This window comes from Cavia porcellus, unplaced genomic scaffold, assembly GCF_034190915.1.
Source record: "Cavia porcellus strain 051 isolate PalLab524CR breed Dunkin Hartley unplaced genomic scaffold, mCavPor4.1 scaffold_7, whole genome shotgun sequence".
NCBI classification, from domain to species: Eukaryota; Metazoa; Chordata; class Mammalia; order Rodentia; family Caviidae; genus Cavia; species Cavia porcellus.
In genome coordinates this window covers 65,753,334-65,763,478 of record NW_026947490.1, presented here as the reverse complement: position 1 = coordinate 65,763,478, position 10,145 = coordinate 65,753,334, and the positions used below count along the sequence as shown (strand labels likewise).

Genomic DNA, 10,145 nt, shown 5'->3' with positions numbered 1-10,145 from the left:
ATATATTAACCAATTTATTAAGTTTATGTTTTTTTTTCCTTTATGCACAGAGTGGTTTATAATTAAAATATGCTCAGATGTAAAAGCCATTAAATATAAAATAAAAGTTCTAGATAATAAAGACCTTATTTGATAGCGTTTCTTTTTATCACAAAAATTATGCATCTTAAAAATGATAGTACCTCAGATTTGATGAAATGCAAGCATCTCCCTCACTCATTTTAAAGTTGCTTCCTGATTTTTCACTAATGAAAGCAAATCCCATAGAAAATGTTCTTGTGCATACCCATTTTCATGTGTATGATTTTTAAAAAAATTTTATTTAAAAGGAAAAAGAGAAAAAACAAAACAAAACAAAGCGGTGTAAGGGTACAAGTAATACAGAGCTACAAAAAAAAACAAAAAACAAAAAACAGTAAGAAATCACCAGTTAATAAATTACACATTATCATCTTAGAGATAGTTGCTCAAGTCACAGTATCAAAGCATACAAAGTGGACATTCAAACAGTGAGACTGCAAACAGTTGTGTTCAATGATCCAACCAAAAACATTAATATGGTCATCTATTTAACACCCCTTAACACACTTGCAGTTATATCCTTTAGAACACTTTTTTTCCCTCTCTTTTTCACAACACAATTTACACATTTTGAGTTTTATTACTCCTTAGTTCTTATTACTTTTTTCTTTGGAAGAGAATAAAGTCAAATATGGCAAAACAAAGCTGTCAGTCAAAACCAAGGATAGACATAGCACATGATGTAAAAACAGAGTACAAGGTTATCAACAATGGTTACCATAATGCCTCTTGCTTCCTTGTGATTTTTCTCTTTAGGATAATAAAATCAATTTCTGACAAATATCAAGTTACAGAGACTGTGGAGTGGCACACGTAAACCTGTTGTACCTGGAGTGCAACATTTTAGGGCTGCAGAAACCAAGAACTTTAGTAGTGAGTTGCAGGAAGGGTGATCTCTTGTGGTCGTACCCGGAGCCAGTCACCTTTCTTGGTGATAGAAGATCACAAAGTGATGATTCCAGGGATACTACAGGAGGGCAAGATTGACCACCTTTCTAATCATCTATCCATTCACTCACCCATTCATTCACTACTTCATTCATTCATTCATTCATTCATTCATTCATTCATTTCATTCTATGATGTTAATCTGTTTAAGCCATCGTGCTAAGTGACAGTTCAGAAATACCTCTACTCTCTGGAATAGTTTTATTCCTTGTGAGCCATGAGATTAACGTGTATGTCAAGCAAAAGTATCTTTTGCTTGATTGTTTCTTTTTTAATCACCATTTGTGTTACATCAGAAGACTTTAAGCACAGGAACATCACAGTCAGGTTGACTGAGTTTGTCTGAATCAAAAAGCTTGACATTTGATCGAGTTGAACAGGTGGGGGAACGGGAGCCCGACATTTGGAACCATCTGTCTGAAGACAGGGAATCTTCCCTGAGAATTACATTTAGCCAAAGCTTTTGAATCAGCGTACTATGTGGGGAAATGTAGCTACAGCCTAGTTAGAAAATAGTGTGAAACCCAAAAGTTTGGGTGTAACCGACCTGGGCTTGTAACGTTAGAAAAATAAGTCCCTCTTCCTACAGTGGTCAGCACCATCAAGGTGTCCCTCATATTTATTCCCTGGCTAACTCAGTTTCAGTATCTTTTATGGTTGATCTTCTAATATGCAGTTCCTTTTTCCTCCTGACTCTTGTTTTAGCCTGGCTAACTCAGGCTGTTTACCCATTCTCACCTGCTATGCGGTCTATTCCAAGAAACTTCCTCCTAGTCCAAGGCAAGTGCGTTGCTATGTGTTCCTGTGGCCCAGTATACTTCTTATCACTATTTTACTTACAGTACTTTTAAAAATTGCTTAAAGCCAGGTGCGGTGGTACATGCCTTTACTACAGGCACTCTGAAAGCCTGCAGCAGCAGGATCAAAATTTCAACCTAGGTTGAGCCACTTAACTGAGATCCTGTCTCCAAACTAAAAAAAAAATTTTTTTTAAAGGGGCTAGGTACATAGTTTAGTGTGAAGATCTTGCGTGTAATATCCAGTATCACCCCCTCACCCACAGGTTGCTTGGAGGGTCACCATCATTAGTTATATAGGCTATGCTTTGCTGTGAAGGACCATTTATATGATAGTCCAGTAGTGGCAAACCTATGGCACATGTGCCACAGCGGATTCTTTGTTTCATTGAAAGCTCTAAAAGGTTTGCCATTCCTGTCATAATCTTATGTGATGATGTCCTCTGAAGTTAATCAGTGCACAGCTCATGCAGCTGTACATTTCCATCCTGATTGTTTCTTTTATCATGTGTCTCCCCCATTAGATTGTCAACTCCAGAGGATTCGGACTATGTTTCTCTTGCTTATGATTTTATTCCTAATCCATATCCCCATTGCTAGTAATTGTTAAGTACTTGCATTGTTTTATTAAAATAATAAATCTACTTTTATTAATGAATATCATTGCAAAATGTGGTCTTCCCACTTGGATTTATCAAACCTAAATTTTTCACGGCAATGTGTTTTTAATTAGACTTAAATTACTAAGACCCTCAATTGCATCTTTCCACTTTGGTTTTATATACTCCTGCATTAATATGAAGAGATTTCCCGCCTCTCTGTCCTAATAACGTTTACCAACTACTTACCAGAAGGGCAAGGCTCACTTTTGCAGAGATATGCACTAAGACCAATTTTAAGATCTCAGTGGCTTAGTGACAGGGGAGAGAAGCTGAAACCGCCTCCTTAAATTAGTGCAGGAGTGATCAGATATCAGAAGTTCCACCCAAGGACACAGTCTGACTTCTGACCTGCTGCTGCCTGCCTCCTTCGCAAAGAATTCTGGGGACTGAAGTCCTTTTCATTGGACGCAGTGCTGGTGATGCTGGAGAATGGGTAAACGACAAACAACAACAGTCCTGCTGCAGGCTTTAATACAAGGCCCCACCCAATGCTGAAGTGAGGGCAAATGATCACGTTGTGTAATCTACCTATAAACGAAGGCTATCTTTTTTAGAGAACCGCGAAGATACCTATTGCGCCGCTACCAGGGCTGAATAAAGGCAAATCATCCTCCACGTGTTTTCTCTCAGAGGTTCTATTTACACACAAACTGGACAAATTTCCCTTTTAGTGAGTACAGCCAGTTGCACAATGGCGATCCTAGAGAAGGAACTCCTCACCTCCCACAGGGCTCCAGGCAGGGCGCCAGCATCCTGTCCCCAGAGATAACCAAAGACTAACGACATATGGAAGCAGAAGAGATAGCGTGTTCCTTCACAAGGGCAATTTAAAAATTTGAAAAAATCAGGCCCTGCTTCCTCTGTAACTCAAGAGAACTACTTTCATAATTTAAAGCAACAGTAAAAAAAATCAAACTAAACAAACAGCAGCATGTCTAGAAGGCACGTGGAAGGAGTACAGGGTAGCAGAGACCGAGGGATGGACTCGCCTTGGTTTGCAAGTAGCAGCAATATGTTCTACTGTGATTTAGACTGCAGTTGAAAATACAGGGCTACAGATTTGCTGAGGGTCCCAGAGAACAGATTCAGCAGGTAAGGACGAATCGAGGCAATAGAAATAAATAACAAATTGGTGAATGTTTTCAGTCATGACTATTCACTGGTTTGGCTGCACAAAATTAACAGAATCCAAACACTTCCTGGTCAAACCATGTCTCCAAGTATCCAATCTATGGCCCATAAAAAGTGTCCATCCATCTGGAAAATAAGGGGAATTCTCTGCAGTTAGGAAACACACAATGAAACAATCTGTAATGATAAAGCCTTGGTAGCAAACATGCTAAGATTTAAATGTTATTATTGATACAATACTATAATTGAGGAATGATTTCTTCCATATGAAGTTACATTTTGCAATCTAGTGGAATTCACTCGGACAAAAAGGCTATTTATCCAATAAGAAAAGTTGGTTTTTGGGGGGGTTTTTGGATAACATTCACACCTTAACCTGGAGATGTCTCCAGAGGGATATAAACCCCACTTTGATTCTTCACTTATATTCTCCTTAACAGGAAATAAATGACTTTACTAGAGTTGTAACCTCACCAATTCTTTAAGATGAAACTTAGAAAAAGGACAGGCCTCAAGACATCCCCATGAGTGCCATAACCACTAATGTAAATGGTGGCATTGGCTTCAAGTCCCATGAAAATTACATTAGTGAAAATGGCCAAGCGGATGGAACGCAAGGAAAAAAGGCTTATTTGTAAGAAGCTTATATAATTAGACAATCCTGACTGACATTTGCCACCATAACAATGACAGACTCAGTTCCAGAATTGCAAATAACAGTACAAACATGCTGAAAAAAAAATGAATAATCCCTACCCCTTTAGACACCCAATATTCAGGAAACATTTAAAATAGTGCTCTTAAGTCAGTGGCTATTTGAAATGATCAAATCTTTGCTCTGGCAAAAACTAGGCCATCAAAGGAATTCTTCATCCACGTCAGCAGTCTTTGTTCCTAGTGAAATATGCAATCACTGTAGGTGTAGTTCTCTTCTCCTCCCACAGTTGAGATGGCAAATAAATGGTACACCTGCCACCAGACCTTCCTTCCTCTTCCTGACTGGCATCACCCATCTGCCCAGCATACTTTCTGCTGAGCCCAGATCGGCTTTCTGGAGATAACACCTCAGTGGGCTGCTGGTGGCTAATGCCCAGGGGAGATCAGTTTGCTCTTTCTGTACCAAAAGCAGCTCTTCAGAGATGCTTTCACAGCTTGGTTACATTAGCCAGGTGCACCTATAACCCTTGCACTCCAGGAAAGAACCCAGCCTGGGAAATTTAGCAAATGTGAAGGATCCTGTCTCAAAGTGAAAAAAAAATAAAACAGGGCTGGGATGCAGAAATAATTCTAAACCTAAGTATTTCTCAGCCTCTTCTTCCATCCTTCATGGAGGGGTCATTTGCTCATTTGAACTTGGGTTCAAGCCCCTGTACTGCAAAAGATTTTGGGGGGAAAAAGTGGTTATTTATGTTTCATATAGTCAATAGTATATAAGATATGTGTTACTATCAAAACTAAGTTTATTGAATGGCTATCATGAAACCAGCTGATATTTTAACATGACAAAAAAAGAATTTAAAAGAAAAAAATTTTAAAAACATGACAAAACACCATCAACATTTTAAAATCATGTGTGTCAAGGATTAACTGAGATAAAATGAACAGTCAGCTTCCTATATTAGGATACGTTGCTTGTAAATGTATTTTTGTATGATAGAGTAAACCACTTTTATTAACCTGCAAAATTTTTATCTCTAAGAAGAGACTGATTTGTCAAATTTTAACACTGGCCTCTATGCCACAGTGGTAGCTATTTCATGTCAGACATCTCTAACAAGTAAGAAGTTGGGATTTTAGCTGCTCCTTGTTCATGAGACAGACTCTTACTATGTAGACTGGGATGGACTTGAACTCACAGCAATCCTGCCTTTGTCTCTCAAGTGCTGGAATTGCAAATGGGCACCACCATGCCTGGATGGGTGTTTCTAATGTTAAGTAACTTCATTAGTTAAGTCCAGCATTAATCCTTTTTGTACCCTTATCTTCCAGTGTACTTCCATTCCCCACCAGCAGTCTTCCAGAGCAATGGGGCTCTGAGCATGAAAGGCCATCAGCCCCAATCACTGCTTCCTTCCATCAGAACAGTGGAATTGGAAAGCTTATTCGGGTGGTGGAGAAACAATCCCAAACCTGAGTATTTCTCAGCTTTTCTTCCGTCCTTCATGGAGGGGCCGTTTGCTTCATGTGATGTGAAAGGATCTGGCACGTGAAGAGTTCACCATGGCCACTTGCCCAACACATCTGCCAGGGGCTGCTTATCACCTCCTTACCACCTCTACTGGACCCAAAGACGCAATGAAAGAGATGTGGAGACAGGATGCGTTAATTTATGATGGTGTATGATGCAGAGGAAAAGCTCTATGAAGTCTATCAAAGCATCTCCCCATTTGTAGTCACCTTGGAGCTTAGTGCCCAATTGCTGAGATCACTCTTGTCTGCTGCAGGAGCATAAAACCACATAGGAGCCCAGTTCCCCGCATCTGCGGAGAGACCAGGAAGGGTAGGTAAGCCCACCCCTGACACTGCTGAGGGGTTTAAGAGGCTGGCACATTTCCTCCTCTGTGAAATGGGGCGATAATTCTTGCATCTCTGGACTCAGTGCAAAAGAACTGAATTACCTCCCGGATGTGCAAGTGCTTTGCCGGTTTATCTGGAAGAGTCTTCAAAAGAGTTGCGACAGCATCAGGAATTATTTTATTATTGTCATCCTCATCAGCTTATGTTGACATACTTCAGGATGCACATGGAATGCAAGTGAAAAGAGCTGTAGAGGGCAACTTACATTTTGGTAATTTTCAACTAGCACCCACCCATAGTTTTCAACCTGGCTCAGTGTTCCAGTCCAATTGACATTTTAAGAATGGTTTTTAAAACTTATGTAAACCCACACAGTGTTGTTCAAGCTTAACCCAGGCTGCAATGGGACCCCACTGTTTATATCTTTAAAGATCTGCCAGTGATTCTGATGCCCAGTCCAGGCTGTGACCCACAGGCAGACGGCGATCCAGCTGTCACTCCTCCACTCCCTCATGCCCTAGAGTTCTTGTGTGGCAGGGACAGGCAGGGCTGGGCCCAATGACCAATGAGTTGTAAGAATCTGGGGGCAGAAAGAGACCTGCCACTGCCTTGGTCTCCCCCTCCTTTCTGTACCTTTCCATGAGACGCAGGAGGCCCAAATCATCCAAGCTTCATTTGCACACATCCCACCTCCTCTTTCTCTAATTAATTGTGGTGATGCGTTAGGATGGGAGCCATGTGAAGGGAAAAGCTGGCTCCATCCTCAATATCTAATGTCTGATATCACCAACAATATATAGTACAGTGGCTAATGAAACTGAGAAAAATTTATTATGCTAAAAGATACAAGCATGCATTAAGTACCCAGGATTACATTTTCCTGAATTCCAATTTTATACTCAGTATTGAATTTATGCTTTTACTTTCTTTGTTCTAGGTAATGAATACCGTACTTCCAGATATTTTGATTGCTATGAACTTGTTTCTTTTCAGCCTATTGTCCTTGAGCTGTAGTTTCCCACTTCCTCTACCCTTTCCTTACCTGTTGCTGGTCACGACCAACTTTCTGGCTGGAAAATGCGTCAAAGCCATGGTTGTTCATGCCCAGCGACACTGACCCAGCTGGCCCCAGTGCTGTCTTCGATGTTCACCTGTTCTCACACTCACCCAGCCTTAGTATGCATAATCACTCTACTGAGCTCAATTCTATAGAAAGAATTTTGGAGGCTTTGTAAATTTTTCCTTCCTCTCCCCATAAAGAGCTCCTCTAAACTAAAATAAGTCTTTGTACACGTTTGCTACTAAAACACTCTCAGGTTGGTACACGCAGAGCCCGCAGAGGGACTGCTGACATCTAGAACGTTGTTGTGCTTTTCATTTCTCCTAAGTTTTCAGCACATTCGGATGGTAATACTTCCCAGCTGGTAAGGGACCCAGCTCCTGGAAGAGGAAGAGCAAGAAACACAGCCCAGCTCCCAGCTGCATGTTATTATGTTATTCCCAAGTCACAGGAAATGAACAATCATTTAGCCTTGACAGGTACATCCAGAAACTCACTGTCTTCCTTTTCAACGTGAAAAAACTCAGGGCCTGCAGAAGTTAGGAATTAGACTTAAAGTATGCTTCATTTTTTTTTTTTTTTGCCAGAATTATGAGGATATTTTGTGAAACCTTCTGAAAACATTCTGGGAAAACACTGCCAACAACCTGAGAAACCCGAGAGAAAAAAACCCCACTTACCTGAAATGCTTTCAGCTCATGAACATGCAACTCAGTGGTGCCTTGCAAGCGGGTGACGGTCAGACTAATGTGGTGGCAACTGGCGTGTAATCCAAGTGGCCCTTTCAGTGGACTTTTAGACTTAACTCCATTGCAAAGTTGTCAACAATGAATTCCCTTTCAGATCAGTGTTAGGGTGAATTAACGAACATGTCAAACATGCTAGGAAGTTTTTGATTTTGGTTTGTTATTCCCTTTATCCTGATATGTTTGTTCTTCAGCTGAAAACATTTCCATTTCCTGAACATACTTCTCAAAAGCAGAAATATAATCGATACAAGAACTTCGTGCGCTTGTCCTGTAGTTTACAGTTCACAAGGCACTTCCAGGGACCCAACTCTGTTACTCCTCCTCGCCACCCAGTCCTGCAGGCTGGCCTCCGTGTGCAGATGACAGACTGGGCGGCCACACAGACCGCAGAGTCGCCTTCATAAGTGTGAATGGCTGGAGAGACAGCTGGTTCCCCCTCCTCGGCAGGGGCTGTTTAGTCTATCTAGCTGAGGATTTTAAAACATTTACTACAGCTTAACTTACTTTGCCCCCTATTACGGCCCGTTTGTGAGTGTCACTCTTTATCTCTGGGCCTGAATCAAACTTCACCCCTTCTCCCACCTCCTGTTTCAGAAGGGAAAAAAACTCAAAGCCTAAATATAGAACACATGTGCTTCTCATCTGGGCTCTTTAGCGGCATCAAGGAAATGAGAACTGTCACGGGCTCTGTCTCCCTGGCCTTCAGCATGCCCTTCTCCCGGGGTCCAGCTGTCTCTGCCGAGGCCAGAGCCTGAGCTGCCATACTCAAAGTCACCCTTCTGCTCTGCACCCTTACTCCAGCTATCATCTTTTTGGCTTCTCTGTGTCTCAGTGGTTTCTCTGCGGGTCTGTGAACACATGCTTTCATTTCTGTGCAGGGTAGATTTGGAGGTGTGCAGCCAGAGGAAAGTAGACACCTCCTTATAAAGACTGAAATCTCCCATCGTCTCTTGGCCCAGTCTGCAGTGGGCAGCCGTGACTCAGGGTGACTCAGGGTGAGGTCACGCGTTTGCAGGCAGCGTTGGTAGGTAATGGGGAAGCTGAGCTCTTTGCAGGTGCCGTGCATTCTCATTGGAATGCATCTCCATGTTGCACTGGCATCTTTTGAAGTAGAACTTCATGGGGTGAACAGGAAGACTACAACATTTTTATTATAGTTGGCTTCCTTTGCTGAATTAGCGTTTATATTTTCCCAGTAGAAATCCCCAAATTGAAAATATAGAGGTGTCAGCTAACACCACTTTAGTTAAGGTTGTGTCAACATTTCCTATAAACCTTGTTTTTCTAGGGTTTATAACTAGACCATAAAAATTTGCTCAGCTCTGAGACTTGGCATAGAAAGTAAACTTGGGAGTGAATTTTGCAGAATTTGAAAAGGGAAAAATAAGTTCAGCTGTTTTTAACATGTGCTTGTGCTAAAATGGAAATGATTTTAAGATGCCTTTTCTTCTTGTGTGATTCAAACAGCTTCAGTTTTGATAAAAATAATCAGCTCCTCAAGAGATTATTTCATTAATTTGGGCTAATTGCACTTGTTAATTTTTAGAGAAAATGTTAATGATTGAGGTATTTAAGTCACCGACTGCCTCTGCAGGTACCAGTTTTCTCAAAGCAGTTAGCAGTGCATAATAATATGATTTGGCAAATCATCTGCACACATTTGAGGGCAGTGAGCCACCGGTGCTTCAAAGGAATCCTTCTGATACAAGGCTAATGGACCATTTCAAAATATATATGTACTCAGAATAGCGTCTCGTTCATCTTTACTCAGTCCTAGGTCCCATTTCTCAGATGACACCCCAAAGCATCTCAAGTAATGTTTTTACAGGGAGCCCTCAAATCTCCCTCTGGTTTTCTTTTCCCAGGGACGGGGCCAGCTCTTCACAGCTCCATCAGCTCCCGTGCCCTTGGCCATGCTGGTGGTGTGCTGGAACATGGAGCAATCAGCCAGTATGTGGCCATATGCTGGCTTCATTTGTCAGTCTCGGGCCACGGCTCCGGGACCATGGTAGCCACCAGTGAGAGGAACATCATAAACGAAAAGAATTTCCTCCAACATTCAAGTCATTTTTTTTTGTGCTTCAAGGCAGAAGAAGGGAGTTCTGTCAACATCGGGTGAGTTAGTCCCTCTGAAGGGGCAGTGCCGCACTGCTCACCTATAGGGCTCCTGAAAGGATGTACAGGAAGGCTCTTACACCCC

The 10,145-nt window shown here is 41.6% G+C and overlaps 1 long non-coding RNA gene across 1 annotated transcript; it reads right to left on the bottom strand.

The window, feature by feature from the left end:
- Nucleotides 1–4,247: 4,247 nt before the first annotated feature.
- Nucleotides 4,248–8,854, bottom strand: LOC106027417 (uncharacterized). The gene is made up of 2 exons (XR_001201010.2): nucleotides 7,877–8,854; nucleotides 4,248–6,349 (listed from the first exon to the last, which is right to left on the bottom strand). It is a non-coding gene; the product is annotated as an uncharacterized LOC106027417 (long non-coding RNA).
- Between the last annotated feature and the right edge of the window lie 1,291 nt (nucleotides 8,855–10,145).